Source organism: Silurus meridionalis, chromosome 2 (genome assembly GCF_014805685.1).
Source record: "Silurus meridionalis isolate SWU-2019-XX chromosome 2, ASM1480568v1, whole genome shotgun sequence".
Lineage (NCBI taxonomy): Eukaryota > Metazoa > Chordata > Actinopteri > Siluriformes > Siluridae > Silurus > Silurus meridionalis.
This window is the reverse complement of record NC_060885.1, coordinates 15,172,245-15,192,499: the sequence shown is the minus strand read 5'-3', so window position 1 is coordinate 15,192,499 and position 20,255 is coordinate 15,172,245. Positions and strand designations below refer to the sequence as shown.

At 39.2% G+C, this 20,255-nt stretch overlaps 1 protein-coding gene across 27 annotated transcripts in view; it reads left to right on the top strand.

Annotated features, from left to right (window-relative positions):
• Window positions 1–20,255, top strand: part of LOC124401350 (stress response protein NST1-like) — a 225,111-nt gene that overhangs the window by 62,559 nt on the left and 142,297 nt on the right. The gene's annotated exons all lie outside the window — the stretch shown is intronic.

The following is a 20,255-nucleotide window of genomic DNA, read 5'->3' as shown; positions in this document are numbered from 1 at the left end:
AACAACAAATAAATAAAAACAAAGATAGCTTATCATAATATGTGAACAGATATAACGATAGGCTAAGCTCACTTCAGAGGAAAACGTCATAAGCTGTTGAAAGGTTTTTGAAAGATAACGAGGGTTTGTAGCGAGAGGTTGGCCTGATACTGATTCCTGATTTTCATATTTTGACAGTACTTCTATTTCCACTGCTGTCATTGTACAGTTGAGTGAAACGGACGTCGGCCAGGTGCTAACTTACACACATATTGTCTGTGCGGATCAGGCTTCCTGTTCTGCAAGAGAGTGTGTGTGTCTGTGTGTAAATCTCGCAGTCTCGGTGCCGTCTTATTGCTTTCTTGTGGTTTTGAGAGAGAAAATCCTCCAGATTCTTTTCACCGAGTCCCCGAGGCTACACTCATATAGAGCAGATGTTCTCTACAAAAGGCCATGAATGTTTAATCATTTGTGTTATTGATGCTGTTTTTTGTTTGTTTGAATGTCTGTGTGTGTGTGTGTGTGTGTGTGTGTGTGTGTGTGTGTGTGTGTGTGTGTGCGTGTGTGCGTGTGGTTTTTATATAGCATTTGCTGATAAACATACAGAGGATTAATACTGGCTACTTCCTCAAAATATATGAAATAGAGACAGAAACCAAATACATTATTACAATCATTAATTGAGAATTATGAATTTATTCTGCTGTATGTAATTTTCAAATAATTTGTTTCTAAATAAATTTCCGTTTATTAATAATTTGTTTTCAAACATTAAAGGAAATATACTATATTTTCTATTCTATATTCCATTTTACATCATGCTCTAACTGTAATTTGGTTTGTGGCAAAATTACAAAGTGCAACCTTTCAGATTTTTTTTTTAATTAATTCATTTGTTTGTTCATTTATTTCTTTATTTTTTACTTACCATATCTACACAGAAGACAGTTTCTTTAAATCAGGAATAATGCTCTATTTGATGTCTTCTACTAAAAACGACTTAAAAGTATACGATTGCTTTAATTTACTTTTAATTGATGGTTTTCAAGGATTTAGTAAAAAGTTTAGTTTGTCATTTGCACAGTTTGACGCATAAAAACCTGCATATTAGCATTCTTATGGTAGCTTCCCTAACAAATATTGGACATAGTCTATATTATTATATAACATAGTATAAAGACAGAATATTCATATGCACTCGTGTGAATATAGATACAAATAAGAACAGGCTAAAATACATTTTCAGTTTAAAAAAACAAGCAAAAAATATTTTGAATAATAAATAGTTTTCTGAGGCTGTAACTTTGCTCTTTCTTTTGTAAGATTGTTATTAGCTGACATGGGTGGAACCGGATGTGGTCTTCTGCTTGTTTGGAATGTAATGCTTTTCTGCTGTGGATGGTTGTGAAGAGGTTTTGTGAGAAACTGCCATTTCTCCTGATCTTGCTCACCAAGAAGGTTTCTACCTGCAAATCTGCTGCACAGTTGATTTTTTGAAATCTTTACAGACTGTTGTATGTAAAATTAACATGGAACCATCAGTTTCTGAGATTTGCAAACCAGCCAGTTTGGTATCAGCACCATGCCAAGATCATAGTCACAAAGCGATAATAACCGATCCTTCATCATAGTCTTTGTCTTCTACTTCTTGTTCTTCTTCTGTTTCTTTTTTTCTTTTTTCTCTTTTTCTTCTTCTTCTTCTTATTATTAGCAGTAATAATAGTGTTTTGGAATACTGAAAGTAATTGACTCTTTGTGTTGCCCCATACCGAGCCTTATGAAGAGCCTTATTATTGTGGCTAGTTACTTAATGGATTCTAATTATTAGAGAACCCCATGTCCATATTGACTCCCAGTTGCTTAAAAGCACCATATTGGTAACAGTTTGAAGTCTGAATGCAACTGATATTTTGCAGAGGCTTGATGATGCATTAATATGCCCACGTTCTGGATGAACAGAGTAGCTTGTGGCTATATTTCACAGCATGTATATTTATTTTGATCACCCATTTGCTTAAGCGTATACAGTAATAGTCTCAAGCACCATAAATCCAGTATGGGAGAGCAATAGAAGTTAAGCATATCTGGCAAAAAAAAATCAACTGCTATGTCATGGTGTTAGATACAGATCTAATAGTTACTGGGGAAACAGTGTTGCATGAGATCTGTGTGAGAAATATACTAATTGAAATATACGCTGTTTTATTTTAAAAATCTTCTAATTAGCTAATGTTTTGCATCACAGCTTCTAATTGTAGAAGAGTATATCAGTGGCAATGCAGGAGTTGCCGTTGAATTTTAATTCAGTTATAGATGTTATACAGATCTGCTTGGATGTATTTCGGCTGTTCTGTTTCAGTGACAGAGGCAGCCCTCTTGCTGGTAACACGGCAAAACCTGCCTCGCCTCCAAACCAAGTTCTTATTCAAACAAAAAAGTGGTGTGCTCGAATTTGAACTCTCGGCTGAAGCTGATAATTAGCCTGCATGGAGTCAGCTTTGATTGGCATTGTAATTGGATTGTCATTGGGCTGAAAACCTATTATCTTTGGATCATGCCCCATGAAATTTGTTGGAAAAACTTTGCTGCCAGTCATTAGAGCGGCCATCTTGGGCTTGCAAATGAGGTTTAAAGGGAGCAAGATTGGTACCGCTGGGACCTTCATTTCGCCAAGTCCCTCCACACAATTCCATTGGTATTGATTAATGATATTAGCATTGCAGGTGTCTGTTACAGCGTGCTGTGTTATTGGCCATTGCGTTGGACTGCTGCTGTTAGTGGGGGAGAGATGAGTAGAGATGGGGAGAGGGAGCAGAATAATGAGAGTGAAACCAGAGAGAAAAGAAGAGAGGGAGAGAGAGAGAGTGAGTGTGAAACTGTGGGCGACTTTTCATTTGCACTTGTGTATAAAAAGTATTGGCTATATGTCTGTTCAGGGTGTGCTGTTACACTGGAGTGTATCACAGCAATAGTTAGAGAGGGAATTCAGTGCAACAGGACCATATAGTATTTTCCATACACCTTTGTGTACACCTTTACATCTTTGTCTGTGCATATATATAAAAAGTGTGTGTGTGTGTGTGTGTGTGTGTGTGTGTGTGTGTGTGTGTGTGTGTGTGTGTGTAAAACTCTGTCTGTTTAGAAGGTGTGAGCTCATTCTCATGTGCCTTACACATACCGAAGTGTGTTCTGAAACAATAGGCTGTGATGGTGACGCTTCCTCAGGTGTGCGTGGGTGTGTGATTGGCTCCCTGCTCCAAGAGTTCTCACCTCACATGCAGATGGCATTGAAACACACATTCACACCCATAGCCCCCTGCTCTCAGAAACAGAGCTGCCGAGACAGGCGCGTCATTCACAGAGACGCCATCGGCAGCACACAGGAGACGTGCGTGGAAAAATGCCCTGTGGTGAAAATGATTATTTTCTATGAACTTGAGGAGGATAGAAGTGATGGAATGTCATGGAAAGCGCAGGCAGGTTAGTGGCTAGTCGTCTAAGGTTGGAGCTAAGGGAGTGTGTAGATCTCCGTAGTGCTATGCTGCATTTAATGACTGCTGTGTAACAAGTGTATGCTCACTAATCGCAGAGCAATCTGCACTCGCACACTTTCCAAATATGTATCAGCACTGCCTCCGGTTGGATCAGAATATACATTTGATGTGAACTGTGTACAAGTGCTTATAATGGGGAATCAGGCGTAGAAATGGAAATTCAGGAAGTGTTATTTTTTTCCCGCCTTCAGCTGTGTAACAGAAACCAATCACAAGAGATGTTCTTGAGATGCCGTTTAGATGATTGGGAGCTGGATTGCTTTAATTGTTTTGGTAAATTCATTAGACAGTTGTATTTCCATATTATATGTGGTTTTGTGTTGTGTGAATATCAACTCCCTCATGTGGTCCAGCTGAGTGATGCCATAACATCAGTGTTACTCCATGACTTGATAATATCAGCCTCTTCTTCCCTGTATGCAGCTACACAATAACAGCTGATCGGCCTGCTGTTGTCTTGATTTGCATGCTATGGACGCATCATTATTCACAACATTTGATGTCTATAAAACACATTAGAACTGTTTCCTTGAGCAAAATATTATGGGCCTGCAATAGCAGACATCATTTGTCTACCCAAATTGTAAAATGTAAATTGATATGTAGGAACATGGTCCATTAACTTTTTCATTAATGCTTATAATGCATTTGGAGGGTCGTGTGAGCAGAAGGAGAGAGTGCATGTTCATTTTAGTAGAAAAGAGGGTGGGCACTGTCATACACACAGTCTACATACATGCAGAACGCATCATGCAGTCAATTAACATGGAGAATACATCACCTCGTCTGTATGCATGCACAATATATCATGCAGTCTATGTACTGTACATATAATACAGTGTAGATGCACACAATATATCACATAGTCTAAATGCTGTACACATAATACAGTGTATATGCACACAATACATCACACAGTCTATATACACACAATGCATTACACAACCTATATACTGTACACATAATTCAGTGTATATGCACACAATACATCACACAGTCTATATACACACAATGCATTACACAGCCTATATACTGTACATATAATACAGTGTATATGCACACAATACATCACACAGTCTATATACACGCAATACAACAGAGAGTCTATATACACACAATGCATTACACAGTCTATATACAGTACACATAATACAGTGTATATGCACACAATACATCACACAGTCTATATACACACATAATACAATGCCCAGTACATCACACAGTTTATATACACACAATGCATCACAGTCTTCATACACACAGTACAATACATTCTAAATACATAACACTGTCCATTTATACACACATCACATCTATAGTCTATATACACACAATGCCTCACATAGTCTATATAAATGCACAATACATCACACAATCCAAATATTTACACAATTTATCAGACTCTATATTAACACAATACATCACAGTCTATATACTTAGGCATCACAGTCTATATAAATATACATGCATCACACATGCTATGTGCTCAGAATTCACACAAGATACTTCTCACACACAGAATACAGCAATGAATACATTACACAGTTTATATACACACAGAATACCTCACACAGTCTCCCAAAATACATTTCAGAATGCAACAGAAATATCTATATTAACGCAAATACATCACATGGTCTGCATAATGCTTACAGTCAGGGTGGGGCTACACTCATCTCTCCCTACATTTCATTGGAGAGTGTGATCACTTTCAGAAAGTGGGTGCTGAGCAGTGGATAATTAGTCTGCTGATGCGTCATCACCATGAGACATGCTCCCTCTATTGATTTCTGCCTCTTCTGGTTTATCCACATTATACCATTAAGACAGGCTGTGGCATTCATGACTCCTCTAGCTGCTACGAGACACTCAGCATGGAGCTTCTCTACACTGAGCTGCTTCAACATCATGCTGTTGCCTTCGAGTGAACTTAGCATGAGATACTGTGAGCATCACGATCGGATCAGAGTAGGATTTGATGCTGCTAGTTTTGTCCTACCTCTGTGCTCTACATGAGAGTAGAATTATGTCTATACCCGTGATATGTCTATAATTGACACGTTGACTAATTTGGCCGAGATGCTGCAGTTTTTTTTTGTTTTGATGGATTGTATGATGTATTCTGTATTTTATGTACATGCACATGCATGTAAAATATAGGTACCTACATCGTTGCAAATAATGGATATGCAGATAATTATATGCATTGCATACCTTTGGGAGAACTATCTAAATCTTCTGCCGTGCTTCTTTGCCTGTGTGTAACGTATTGCATGTGGCTAAGACATAGTACAGGAGAAAAAATATCAGAAAAAAAAAGTTGTTTCAGATGAATGCAGATCAGTGTAATTAACCCCCGATAAAATAAGCAGGTGAAAAATAAAATAAATCTGAGTCTTATCAGAGAAAACTGACAAAACAGACAGCCGCGAGCGGCTGAGTAACTGTTGGCCTAGCAACCGTCAGAGCCAGTCATTGCCACCCTGCTGTACAATGATCGATTTTCTTTAATTTTCTGCCGCATCCTCCAAGAGCCAGAGAGAGAGAGAGAGAGAGAGAGAGAGAGAGAGAGAGAGAATGAATAAATATGGGAGGAGAGGCTATCTGTAACCCATCGCTTCATCTTACTATGTGCTGTTCTACTCCTGTCTATTAAATTTACTGGTGAGGAGCAAGACATTAACCAAAAAAAGTGCTACAGATAATGTGGACATTTTCATGCATAATCTGTAATATGAGAAATGTATTAATAGGGAAATTATTGTGCATTCAATTATTTTGGAATGGCTGGCAGAGATGTTTTGATTTGGCAGTTTGCTGATAGCGCTGTCGCAGCGGGGAGCTTCTTGAGTGATGAATAACTTAATCTGCTAATCTGCAAATGGGCAGCGATCAACAGGCCCGCTGCCGAGCGCCCAATCAAATTAAAGTACCAGAGGATGACAGACGAGAGTGGGAGAGACGCGGAAATAAGAGATAGATAAACAAATAGAATCATAAAGCAGACGGTTTTAAAACGACATAATTCCGCTGCCTTCATTAGATCCAGAGAGCAAAATAAAACAATGAGAGATAAAGTGGCGGGGACATTACCTTTAATGTGTGTGTGTCGTGTGGTGCGTTTAATGAGCTGGCAGGGCTGCTTTAAATAGGTTTTTATGCGTGACTCGGGAAGAAATCAACATTGGAGCTTTAATCAATCTCAGAAAAGCCTGTAAGCTGCAAAGAACACAGTCTAGCAGATACCTGTCAGAGGGATAGGGTACTAACAAGTGTGTGTGTGTGTGTGTGTGTGTGTGTGTGTGTGTGTGTGCGTGTGTGTGTGTGCATGCTTGTGTGTGTGTGTGTGTGTGTGCATGCTTGTGTGTGTGTGTGTGTGTGTGTGTGTATGTGTGTGTCTGCATCTGCCTGCATTCTTGCACATGTTGTTCTCTTTACATTGATAGGGAAATGTATATATTCAACACATTCTTCTGCTCTGCATTGGCCTCTGTATATACAGCTTTTTATTTATTACATTTATTGATAAATCAATTAATAAATTCAGAATTAATAAAACATCTAAATATTCGCCCTCTGTGATTATAATTGCAATTAGATGTAAGATGTCGTTGTAAGTGCTGTTCTGTTTCATTATTAACAACAACAAAATTGTGAATATATAAGTGTGCTTAAATCACAGTATTAATGTAGTGGTGTATCTTAATTTTCTTATTTTTTTGGGCACAAATCTAATGTTAAAAACGAATTAGCAATTTTTCCCCTCCTCATGCTGCATTATGACTGTATGTCTGCACTTTAATGCTTTAATGGAGCTGCAAAGCTTATGTGTTTTCTTTGCTGTCTCAATCCGGGTTTGTGTGTGTGTGTGCATGTGCGTGCGTTTCTTCGTTAGCTGCAGAAGAAACTGTTTCGGCCTCCTGCTGTGCAGCTAGTGTCTTTTTTTACAACAAAAAAGCCACATCACACAGAGCAGTATTACAGTGGTACAACTGTGTGATGCCCAGCTATAGTTCCTTCAGATTTGACGTGAACACGCCAATTCATTCTCATAAGCTTTTGTGTCAGTTTGGAAAAAAGAATAACCTCTAAAATGAAGCTCCAATGTATTTCCGAGATACTTTTCAAGAGCTGAAGGTAGTTTGCTCATTCACACAGATGCTAAATAAACAAGATAAAATTTAAGAAAAACACAAGATCAGCTTTTAACAGTTGTGAAATATAATGTAATATATTTTAATCATATATTTTCTAGTATATAGAGCAAGATAATTAAAGTAATAAAAATAGGGAAGATATATTGTACATTTCTAACTTGAATGAAACCTGTCAATGATTTATTAGTGTAATTATTGTGAATATTGCTATTATTAGTGTGATTATTTGCCCAATTATTTTGACATAGGTTTGTGGACAGTTTGTTCCTGTTTGCTGGTACAATAATCTCCTCAATTTATAGCATTTGTAGTGTATGTGACTTACCATGAACAGCAGCTCCCTGTACCATGAATTAAAAGAAAACCTGTTTACTCAAACTTCCTTATAATAGCAGTCTAAATCCATTCTATAAATGTATTGTTCAAAGGTCTTTTGATGATTAGTTGTAAAATTAGAGATCCAAAATGACACTTGTTTTTTTCCGAAGATATAATGTGTTACTAATGTAAACAGATTCACTGTGATGTAGTGTGGATACTGTGAAATCTCAGCTCCTGTATTGAGTATACTTATGTGTGGTGGTCTTGGAAACACCAATGTATGTTGGCGTGACTGAATTCTAGCAAACAGCCACAACTGTGGGATTTTATTTCAGATGAAATGTCTTTTTTTTTTTTTTTCTGTGTATAGCTTTTCACCAAAATGGCATGAAAGTATTTTATTTGCTTTTTCTTGCCCTGGCTCAAATCAAAGATCCAGGCCACTACCCCATGTAGTGGGGTAAACAGTCAGTCTCTTTGACGATATCTAAAACATTGCTAGCTTGCTAAGTGTGATTTCCTCACACAGTGAATGTAATTTGTAATGAGAAACTATGTGAATAACAATACTGTCTGGTATAAACAAAACATCATGCTTTTTACACATGTATGAAAACATTTAATATTATGGTACTTTTCTGGGTCGAATTCAGATGAAGCTCCTTTTATCACTAATGTTTAAGCAGTTCTTAACAGTTGCTGCCTCACCAGCTCTCTCTATCTTTTATTTGCTTGAATTTAAGAGGACAAATGGATGCAGATTATAATGTGACTAAGATACTGGAAAGTGCTGAAAACGCTATTTGTCCTGAAGATTTGCTGTGCTGATCCCTGACACTCCTTCCATAACTATTAAATAAATGTCTACTAACCCAAAGGTTAACTATGGTAACAAATTATATATAAAATATAAATAAGTATACTGTAGAAACAAGTAGAATGAGCAATTAGTGTTAAATGATTTAATTAATATAAACATTATATGGAAAATAATATTGAGACACCAGACACCTTTCAGCCATATGTGGTTCTTCCCCAAATTGTCACCACAAAGTTGGAGGCACACAACTGTATAAAATGTTTTTGGATACGTTAACATTATGGTTTCTCTTCAGTTGAACTAGAAGACCCTAATTATGAAGACAAATAAAAAATATATTTAAATAAAATATTATAACTTGTGGTTGAGGCATCTGCAAAGTAAGAGAAGGTTTTAGCATGGGCATCTGTTGTTTTTATAACTGTGTATACTAGAAATATATATAGTAGAAATATATACAAATATACTGGTAAAATATACAAATATATTGGTGAAATTGTGGTGCACTACTATACAATTTCCCAAGTTTATTGACCAATTTATACAGTATATTATATGATATACAGTACATTCTAATATAATTTGTCTTTGTATTCTCTCTCTTTTATCAAAGTGACATGCTGCTACACATACTCCTTTTTTTTTTTTGTAAAGCAGTTTCTTTATTTCATTATGGCTCTCGCTTTGCTTTTGGTTATACAGGATAGAACAGTAGAAGCTTTGCTCTCCTAGATAGATGACTGCTGTGTACAATGCGTGGGTGGTAGGTGTGTGTGTGTGTGTGTGTGTGTGTGTGTGTGTGTGTGTGTGTGTGTGCGTGTGTTTGGTTATGTGGGGGTGTGGAAGTTGGAAGAAGAGAGTGTGTTTGAGGAAATGGGCCACCGATGAAGGCTGATTGACAGGCTGCAGAATGCTGGGTCAGGTAGCATGTGGCGAGTGTGTCCATGTTTTGCGTGCCTAAACAGAAGCATGTATAAGCGTAGCCTCGGCCCTTTCTGACAGCCCAGACACCATGCAGCTGCTGGCTTGATTGAGACATCTGCAGCAAGCAGATGGGCTTAGAGAAGAACAAGGTTTTGATGTCTATCACTGACATTAAAACAGCAATACACTGCATTTACACAATGTGAGGTTAAAACAGAGGCCAGTCACACGTTAGACTGCAAGACTCGGGCTCCGGAGCACTGTCTTCTTCACTGAACTTCCACACAACTTATGTTTTGGATGAGCTCTGAAATGGGTTGGTCAGAGCTCAACGAAAAAAGTTTTTTTTTTGTTAAGTACATAGTAATTAAGCCATGGTGAATACACACTGTTAGTTTACTGTATTGTCTTCTGAGTTTTCAAATTGAAAGTGCAAAAGTTGAAGTCTCTTTCTCTTTTTTTCCTTATCTTTCTGTATCTGCAGTTGGTCTCGGATCAGTGTTTGGAACAGCTCTTTTCCAGTCAGGTCCGGATATGTGGATCCCTTGAGAAAGCAACACATACTGAAATGTGCACTTTCACAAGTATTCATTCCTTCACTCTTATCATCTGCTTTATTTATTTTCCACACTGTTATGCAAACGATTTTTCAACCTACTGAACAGCAGCACTTAAACTTTTTAACATTTATGATTATAAATACATATAAAATCACCATTACAGTGGTCAGTGGTGACCTTTGTATTTTACGTCTCTTCGTTCTTGTTTTTATCCCATTTTCAGTCCTCCAGTCCATCTAACTTTCCATCCGATTCTTTTTTTAATGTGCAAACCCCAACCAACCATTGTAGAGCCACGTGACGTCTAAGACCTGAGCGAGTTTCGGGTTGCCATAGCATTGGGGTTATAAGAGATCCAGTGGCTGCCTGCCTCCCCTTTTATGATTCTCTGGCTGAATAAAAATTTAAAAGGCCATTAAACACCATTACCCCCTCCAGTGTAGGTGTCACTGCGAGCAATGCTGAGTGAAGTAGCTTATTTTTCTATTAGCAGAGCGAGGAGAGCTAGAGAGAGCACAGGGCCAGGGTAAACGAGTCTTTGCTCTAGACTGGCCACACGGTCACTCTTTAATTAGCCTGCCCTTCTCCTCTTTGTCTAATGGAGCTCACAGCTCTGAAAAGGGTAAGTCTTTCCAAACAAGCTCATAGCATACATTAGTCCACGTTGGCACAGGTAGTGCCTGAATCTTCCAGGAGTAAGTGAATGAAGCATTTTTCAGTCCAATTAAAGTACATGTAGGACCACTGTGCTCCATACAAAGAATATAATTTTAGTTAAAGTACATCTCATTCTCAATCCTTGAAGTTTAGTATAAAGGTGGTCTTAAAAGAGGCATGGCACAGCTCTTCCTCGTCCTTCTCCTCATCCTCACACCTACAGCCCAAAAGAGGATGAGTGGTGTGTGGAAAGGGGGAACAGAGGGGCTGAGCTGGAAAGACTCACTCTTGGGCAGATGGTGAGAAGACAGGGGAGCAGTCACCCCGCAGCTCAGCCAGCAGAGACACACACTCACAGAGACATTTACAGTGGCACATAGACACACACACTTTCCGAACAGCTATCTGCTATAATCTTTCATTCAACAAAACGGCTTTGTGGCATGACCTTTATTCCGCTCAATGTTTGCAGCATACGTGCACTCGTGTACCACTTTTGTACTGTTGCTGAATGTGTCCTGTAAGTTAAAACACTTCTGCTTGCCACTTTAGGCTCCAGCTTTTCTCCTTCCTTTGCTTTCTCTAACTCTCTTTAAAAGCCCTTTAAGGATGATTACTCTCCAACTGAAGATCAGGTTTTTATGTTGATCTCGACCCCTTTGGTGTTTTGGCGGCAACACAGAAGCAAGTTATACGTCTCACCAAGACAGAAGTTCTTTAAAGCTCACAAAAGCAAAGAAAAAAGGCTGTATATACAGTAGCACTTTCCCTTTAGTTTTTTCCCTTGTCTTTGTTTTTTGAATTTTTTTCCCCCCTGTTGTTAAGCTCATAAGTTTGACTGTGTTCCATGTAACCCCGTGCGATGTGTGACACTCACCAGCCGCTCCCATATGGCGAGGAAAGAAAGAGGCTTTGTCACATACCAGGTTGTGTTTTTTTTTTTTTTTTACAACATTGCAAACAGGCACAAACACAGTGAGAGGTTGGCTAATTACAACAGGCCTTCCTTTAATTACTCTCCCAAAGCAGAAAGGAGGAGGGCTGCGCTCTCTTCCCTGGCCCACACTCTCATCTGCAGCGGACAACAGACATGAGGCTGGGACATGAATTTTGGTTTAACACGTGTCATGATTTTATCCAGAGGTTGTCAAGCCTGCTTCTGATGATAATTCATTAGGATGCTACTTCTAAATTGCCATAGACTTGCAGGCTCTCTTAATTAGGGACTACTGAGAAACTTTTTGTAACTGTCCTGACGATGTCTCGATAGTATATTTAGTATGGGTTGTGAAATTTGGTGCATCTGTGGGATGATTGCCTACAGTTTCAGGTTAAAGTACAGATGGCACACGGCGCTGGCTGTTAATAATGAAGGATGCTTGGCATTATTTCTGTCTGCATGTAAAGTGTTTTGTCAAAAGTAGGCGAGTTTTGCTAGCCTGGTAGATTTATGTATCCCACAGGGATCACTGGCCCACTAAGATGCTGCTGTTGCTCTACATAATTATAATGAGAAGGTCCTTGTAAACTCATTAATATTTGTGTGAGTCTAAAATGTTTTATCGCATCAAGTTCTGTGACTGATACTTGTTTATGCTCTTTAAAAATGTTCACAGCATAAGTTGAAAGAGAACAAGTTGAAAACAAAAGTCTAAATTTTAAAAAAGTGTGAAGCTTTTGGATTAAATAGGAATATCACAGATACACTGGTGCCACATTCATCTGATAATAATACCTGTTCTGTAGGCTCTCTCTCTCTCTGCAAAGGGGGAATTTGTGTGTGTGTGTGTGTGTGTGTGTGTGTGTGTGTGTGTGTGTGTGTGTGTGTGTCATCTGGCTGATGACATTAAAATCAGGCTGCATTAACATTTGTTGTGAGAGGTTTCCTGAGGATTAAGCTGGCCTCCACCACGTCGGCCATTCATTAACCTTGGCTCCAGAACGCTAGCTGTAAGACAACACAGACGCTAATCTGGCCTGCTAACACAGCTGAGGTGATGTAGTACAGTGTGACATTGCTTTGAGTTCCCTCTCACTATTTCACTAATTAAACTTGGAGTGCAACATCAGGTCTTCCTATGTGCTATCATCATTTTAAATTTATTTTTGATTGATTTGCGTTGGCCTTAACTATGCTTTGCGAAAAGATCAATAAATAAAGATCAATACTTCAATGTTTTCTTCAGACCCTATATTAAAAAATAGATTGCCTATAAAGAGGGCTAAATTACTGATAGTAGCGTCTGCACTGAATGCATGTCAACTGGAATTTAATTGGACAACACTAAACCATTTGGGATTAGTTGAGAGAGTGCTGGCACTGTGGAGAGAGACATTGAAGAGGGACAGAGAGAATAAAGAAAGATTCTATTACAGTATAATGAAAATTATACCAATGACCACTGAGCATGATGCCATTTCCACCACATGGCAACTAATATACATGATATATTGGATATAAATTACATTGATATTATTGTTGCATTGTTATAGTATACTATATTATACTAAACATTACTACACTACATTATACTATACTCTACTCTACTATACAGTACTATACTACACTACACAAAACTACACTATTCTATACTACTCTATTCTATACCATTCTACTGTATATCAGTGGCGGGCCGTGCATTTGGTAACTGGGCCTTCAGTGTGGACATACCAGACTTAATCCACCTCTAAATACCACCACTATCACGTCTTGATACTATACAAAAACGCAATATAACAATGTGTAGCATTATAGAGAGAGAGAGAGAGGGGCATTTCGCATATGGACGGTTAATACTATTTTATTAAAGCAAGAAACCCAGTTAAGACAACTCCAAACCTCTACACTACAACCTCAACTGTGCCACATACATCATCTGGCGCAGTTCAGAATCAATATTTGTCTAATACCATGACAAAAGCATTAAACATTTAAATAAAATACAACCTACTCACCAGAGATGCAGACTCATAATTTGCACCCTCAGATGCTGTAAGCCAGTGGTACTGCTCATATTCACTGGTCTGGAAGTGGAGAACATACCCTTTCCCGGGCTGAGAGACACTAGCTAGCTAGCTTTGGTGTTGGCTGACCTCTCCTCATGATGTCTAGCTTTTCTGGAAAATGGATTTTTAAGTATGTCCGAAACCAAATCAATTTCTCTTCCTCTGTAGGCGTAATAAATTCTAACTCAGATGTATTAATGTGTGCAGAGCACTACACATGTATTTCGATAGTCGAACTTGACTGTAACAGTTTCCCTCTGACCAACCAATCAGAGGACGGAAAATGCTGCCGTTATTCTGGGCCAGCTAGCTATAAATATGAAATCTGATTGGTTAAAGAATCAGACCCGTTGGTAATATTCTCAATGGTAAAAGGGCCAGCAGGACAGACTTTGCAGGCCCTGGGCAGATTAGATTGACATGGCAGCACATAGAGGCTAAAATCTTATTGGACAAAAATAGCATCCACATACACGTACTGGAAGCAGTGTAGCCAAGAGAAACGCTATGAAATGAAGAGAATAAACAGTTAGTAAGAAATTAATATAATTTCATGGAACAATTATTAGAATTTAGGTTGTAAATGTAGGTCAGTGTTTCTGATAGTGTTCAGGCCAGCAGAGAAGGCTTTGCTGACCCTGACCCCCCACCACTGCTTTATATTCTACTATGCAATACTATGCTACACAACACAATACTACCCTATACTGCAATGCTACATTACATTACACTAAACTATACTATATTATACTGTATTATACTATACTGTATAATACAACACAATACCACAACTCCATGATCTATGATGTATGCGGATGATATTGTGATTTGTGGTGAGAGTAGGGAGCAGGTCAAAAAGAGTCTGGAGGTGGAGGTGTGTGCTGGAGAGAAGGGGAATAAAAGTCAGTAGGAGTCAGTAGCAGTAGGAGTAAGACAGAGTGCATGTGTGTGTGAATGAGAGGCAGGGCAGTGGAGTGGTGTGGTTGCAGGGAGAAGAGGTTGTGAAGGTGGATGACTTTAGGCACCTGGGGTGAATTGGTCAAAGTAATGGAGAGTGTGTTAAATAAAGTGAAGAAAAGAGTGCAGGCAGGGTGGAGTGGGTGGAGAACAGTTGCAGGAGTGATTTGTGATAGAAGAGCATCTGCAAGAGTGAAAGGGAAAGTGTATAGGACTGTGGTGAGACCTGAGATGTTGTATGGATTAGAGACAGTGGCATTGAGTAAAAGACAGGAGGTGGAGTGGAGGTAGCAGAGCTGAAGATGTTAAGGTTTTTGTTGGGAGTGACGAGGATGGACAGGATTAGAAATGAGTTTATTAGAGAGACAGTGCATGTAGGACGTTTTGGAGACAAGGTGAGGGAGGCGAGATTGAGATGGTTTGGACATGTGCAGAGGAGGGACATGGTGTATATTGGTAGGAGAATGCTGAGGATGGAGCTACCAGGAAGGAGGAAAAGAGGAAGACCAAGAAGGAGGTTTATGGATGTGGTGAAGGAAGACATGTAGGTAGTTGGTGTGACAGAGGCAGATGTAGAGGACAGGAGCGGTGTGGAGACGGATGATCTGCTGTGGCGACCCCTAATGGGAGAAGCCGAAAGAAGAAGAAGAAGAAAAGGACCGCGCATGTAGGATGTTTTGAAACAAGGTGAGGGAGGCACGATTGAGATGGTTTGGACATCTGCAGATCAGGTAGGAGGTTTATGGAAGGATGTGGTGAGGGAAGACAGGCAGGTAGTTGGTTTGAAAGAGGCTGATGTAGAGGACAGACAAGTATGCAGACAGATGATCCACTGTGGCGGGAGCAATAACGGGAGCAGCCGAAAGAAGAAGAAGAAGAAGAAGACACTGTACTATACTGCATTCTGATACCACAGCTTTTATGTTGTTATGAATATGTATTATTGCATACTGTAAATTATAGATTTTTTTTTCTCTGACCTGCATCTGACCATCTGCTAAATGTCAAAACAACAATGCAAAGCCTCAGAGCATGAATTAATCACTGGAAATGTTTCTGTGACGCCTTAGTGGGCTGAGACTTGACTATGTAGAAGTTACAGTACAGATCATAAATTAGCATCTTTACTTGTCCATCTTCCCCTTTTTTTTCTATCCTGAGCAATTTGTGCAGTATCAAGAACATGAATGGGTTGTATCATTTGTTTCTGGTGACTTTCAAAGAAGGTCCTTACACCACAACTGTTTGTGATATATTCATTAGAGGTAATGTGGAGGAAATCAAGATTTATTCATGTGTTGCATGATGTTGCAAAACTCAATGTCCTTTGCACTGAATGTTTAAGAACTGTTAAAAACTTTTGACACGATCAGTAACCATTTATCATTTGATAGGTAACAATCAGGATGCTAACCAGCAAGATTATAACTTATTAAACTGATTTAGTGGCCATGTTTTAGGTCCACCAAATATACAGCATTGATTTAGAATATTTTGTATTAAGTGTCAAAATATATATATTTTTATGATAAGCAGCAAAGATTATTCCGTGCACCTCTATTTTCTCTCTCCTCCTCTTTCCTGCAGCTGGCATGAGGGAGGAAAGGGACAGCTGTGGGCTAAGTCCAGCCTGAGCCTGCAGGGAGCGGGGGTTAGCACAACAGAGGCTCCAGTCCCTGGGCTTTCTTTAATAGCCCCAGTTTGACCCTGGCTCACCACACACGCAGCCTCTATTGCTGGTCTATGATTAATGACCTGGTTTTGCAGCTCACACATTTGGATACACACAGCACATGCACACACACATACATGCACTACTATATTAGTATGGAGCTTATGCTGCCTATGCTGCACAGGGGTTTAAGTGCTTGTGTATGTGTGCCTATGTAGATGAATGTGCCTGTATCATTTCCCAGCATCATTGTTCTTGATTCATTAGGCAAAGTGAGTGTGTGTGTGTGTGTGTGTGTGTGTGTGTGTGTGTGTGTGTGTATGTGTGTGTGGACAGTTTGAGAAAAAATGTTAAGATAGCAATCTGAAGTGGATTGATTTCCTCCAGAGAGTGTGCTTATCAGTTCCATAGTCAATAAACAAATGAACTGAAGATGTGTGTGCATTTGTATATGTGTTCATTTTTATGTGCGTGTTGCAGATGGCCAGGAATGATTTTCAGATCTTCAGAATATAGTAGGTTAAATTTAGTGGCCAAAGAGAGACTCCCAGGATCAGGATGTTCTTCAAAGCATTTACCTGACGTGAACACAGTGTTCAGCCCATCTCGTGTTCTTTATACAACAGCAAAAATAAAACAGTGAAGGATGGCATGCTCTGTATATGATTTGTATTGCATATGTCTGGGTTATTGATGCACAGGTTTACATATCCCACAAATAACCACTTCTTTTTCTCATGTTCTGTTTTTTCTTTTTTCTTTGAAGTTTGTTTGTTTGTTTGTTTATTTAGTAAGTTTGTTGCTTATTTATTTTTATTTTCCAAGTTCATCAAGTTTATGTCCTTTGCTTACATCTGTGAAGGGTCAAATGGCCAACCGTGACCTCCATTTTCAGGTTTTCTCTAGTCAATTGTCCTAAATTCAAAATCTCTCGTCTTGAAGCATTTAAAAGTCAGTACTGTTCCTCCCGACCAAAAATTTTTAATCAATAAAAATATATTTTTTTAAATTAGTTTTAAAGGCCAAACCTTGAAAAAACAATATTACATCTCATTACATCTACAGTAATTGTCAGTACTGGTTAGGAAACCTTCACATTATCCTATTCATATAATATGAAGTATGGTAGAGTTTCCTCAATGTTTCTGTCCACAGCGAGCTTGATTTCTTAGCTGGTGAGTGCTGGTCAAAGAAAAGCAAGTATAAGGAGCCCATTCTGTCCTTTAAAGCAGACCTCGGTCACTCTAGGAGGTTAAGCTGGCGTTAACTTTGCGAGGTGCAACAGGTCAGCTTTAGTGCATTTTGTTGTAATTGGGTCCCAGTTGCCTTGTCAGAAATCAATTCACATTAGAAGCTGGCTAGCATGGGGAGGTCAAGGCTTCTGCTGCCTAAATATTTTATTTGTAGTACACGTCTTGAGCTTTTAAAGTTGTTGCTGTCCTGTTTTTTCCCTCTTTTCCCTGATGCAAAGATGCTATTGGCTGAGCTTTTTACCCAGGTCAGGGCTGGGTTAAAATCAGTTATAATCAATTATTAAGTATTGTGTGTCTAGTGAAGTTAAGAAAAGGAGCAGCCTGGGGCAGACTCAATATGTCTAAGAGGTCTAGCTTTTTTATTAGTATTTATCTAGATCAAGATTGTTAAACCTGAGAAAAACATTGTTCCTTTTTATACGGAAAAGCCAACATATCTGTATCTCTTTTTGACCTTTATGCTGAGAAGGTACTTTTTGTGCACTGCAAACTTCTTGCTGCTTAAACTTTATGTACAAAAATAGGACCGTGCTGAAATCTAGGCAGAAATGTAGGCTTTCTTTTATAGGATGACTTTTGACTGCTCATACACTGGTTCAGATCACATTTTCTTGAATGCCATGAGCTTTCACCTGGTTTATTTAGACTCCTCACCTTGCTGTTTAGTCTGGCATTTTGTTCGAGTCAACATAAACCTCAAGAGCATCAATTTATTGGCTTGCTTGTTGATTTATATGCCCTTTATTTAGTCAATTTTAGTTGGCATCATCAACTGAGCTGTTTTCATCTCATTAGAAGACACTTACTGGTCAGATTACGATATGGGCAGAGAAATGGCTTCTAAATGGGTTAATGCCAGACTAAATTTGTGGAGCAAAACCTCGAGAAATGAAGTGAAACCTTAAGAAATGATGATTGAAACAGCAGATTAGTGGACGTAAAATTTCTGTCTGATTAGGTTTGTTTATATTCTTTACCCTGAAGATTCAAAAAGCAGAATCAAATTGCTTGTGACACTTCATGAAACCCCAAGGATAAACTGGTGTCTATCTTTACTAAACCAAATCTGAGTACATTTAAATGATTTTAATTAAAAATACAAACCCAGCACACCATGGAGCGAGTGAAAGACCCGGAGTAACTGGGTCCTGCTGTCTGTTTTGAGGCAGAATATGTGTGCATCCAGTGGCCCTTCTTCTCATTACCGCAAACATGAAGAGGCCTACTGTAGTGGTGAAACAATTCAGCAATATCGTCTTCACCTCTCTTCACTTTGTACTCTTGTCTGAGCTCTCCACATGCATGCAATTACGCCGAATGAACAAACAGAGTTGGTTTGCGTGGCTATTCATGCTATTCTGGGCTAGATGAAATCCAAACTTTCCAATCCCACAGCTCTTTAGAGTTTATCAGGGAGCCAAATAAGTTCAATCGTTCAAGGTGGTTTGTTTTCATCCCGCTAAAAATACAAATTTGATTTCCTCCAGGCACAAACCAGGCGGCTATGGAGCTTGGATTGGCTGTGATTTGTTTTTGACTGTAGCTAAATAAGAGCTGTCCCTGATGGAGCACAACCGTCACTGCAGGAGCCAGCAGAAGAGTTCACAATCTGGTTCTATGGCATCTTTTCCCCTTCTAAAGAAGAAGGGCTAGAGAGACCAATTGGCAAGCTGGCCTTAAGTGGGATGAGAGGCGAGGGCGCTTCAGCCAGCCTGGTCGATTGGGTGGCAGCTGATTGAGAGGTGGTACATCAGAGGCACATGACGTTCCACTCCGATGAGCAATCTTCTCTATCAGAGAGGTTTTTTCTCAATCAATCAATAGTGCTCCATGAGGGGAGGACTGCTTTGTGTTGCTCCAGTCCACTGTATCTGCTTCGACCACCTGCAGGACAATCTAACGTCTTCTCAGCCCTTCAGCACTTGGAGAATTTAGCAGTGACACACACAGGCTGAGTGGCTACAATTTCATCTACTTAAATTATATCTATCACTCAGCTAAGAGTATTATCCAGTCTCATCTTCATCAGTGCGTCACTCAGGAATAGGCGAGTGGTGTTATTATCAATTAGACCTTGAAATCATGTCTGGATTAATCTGAAGTCTAGATACTCCTTATACCACTTTTAAGTTAACTGTGAGTCAAGTCCTCGGGACCCCCCTTCTCTCCTGTGGTGGTGTGGGAGTAATTGTTGGTGTGCTGCATCTTACAGGAACAACTAATGAAGTGGTGTAGCTCACCAGCGATGCGCAGCTCTGTAGGAGGATAGCTGTACAGGGATTACCGTCCCAGTCCTCTAGCATGTGTAGAACAGTGAATTAATCTCCAATCTCACCAATTCAACGAGTCCCCAGAGCTTGCTTAATTAACCTAATAAAAAATACTAATAGAACAA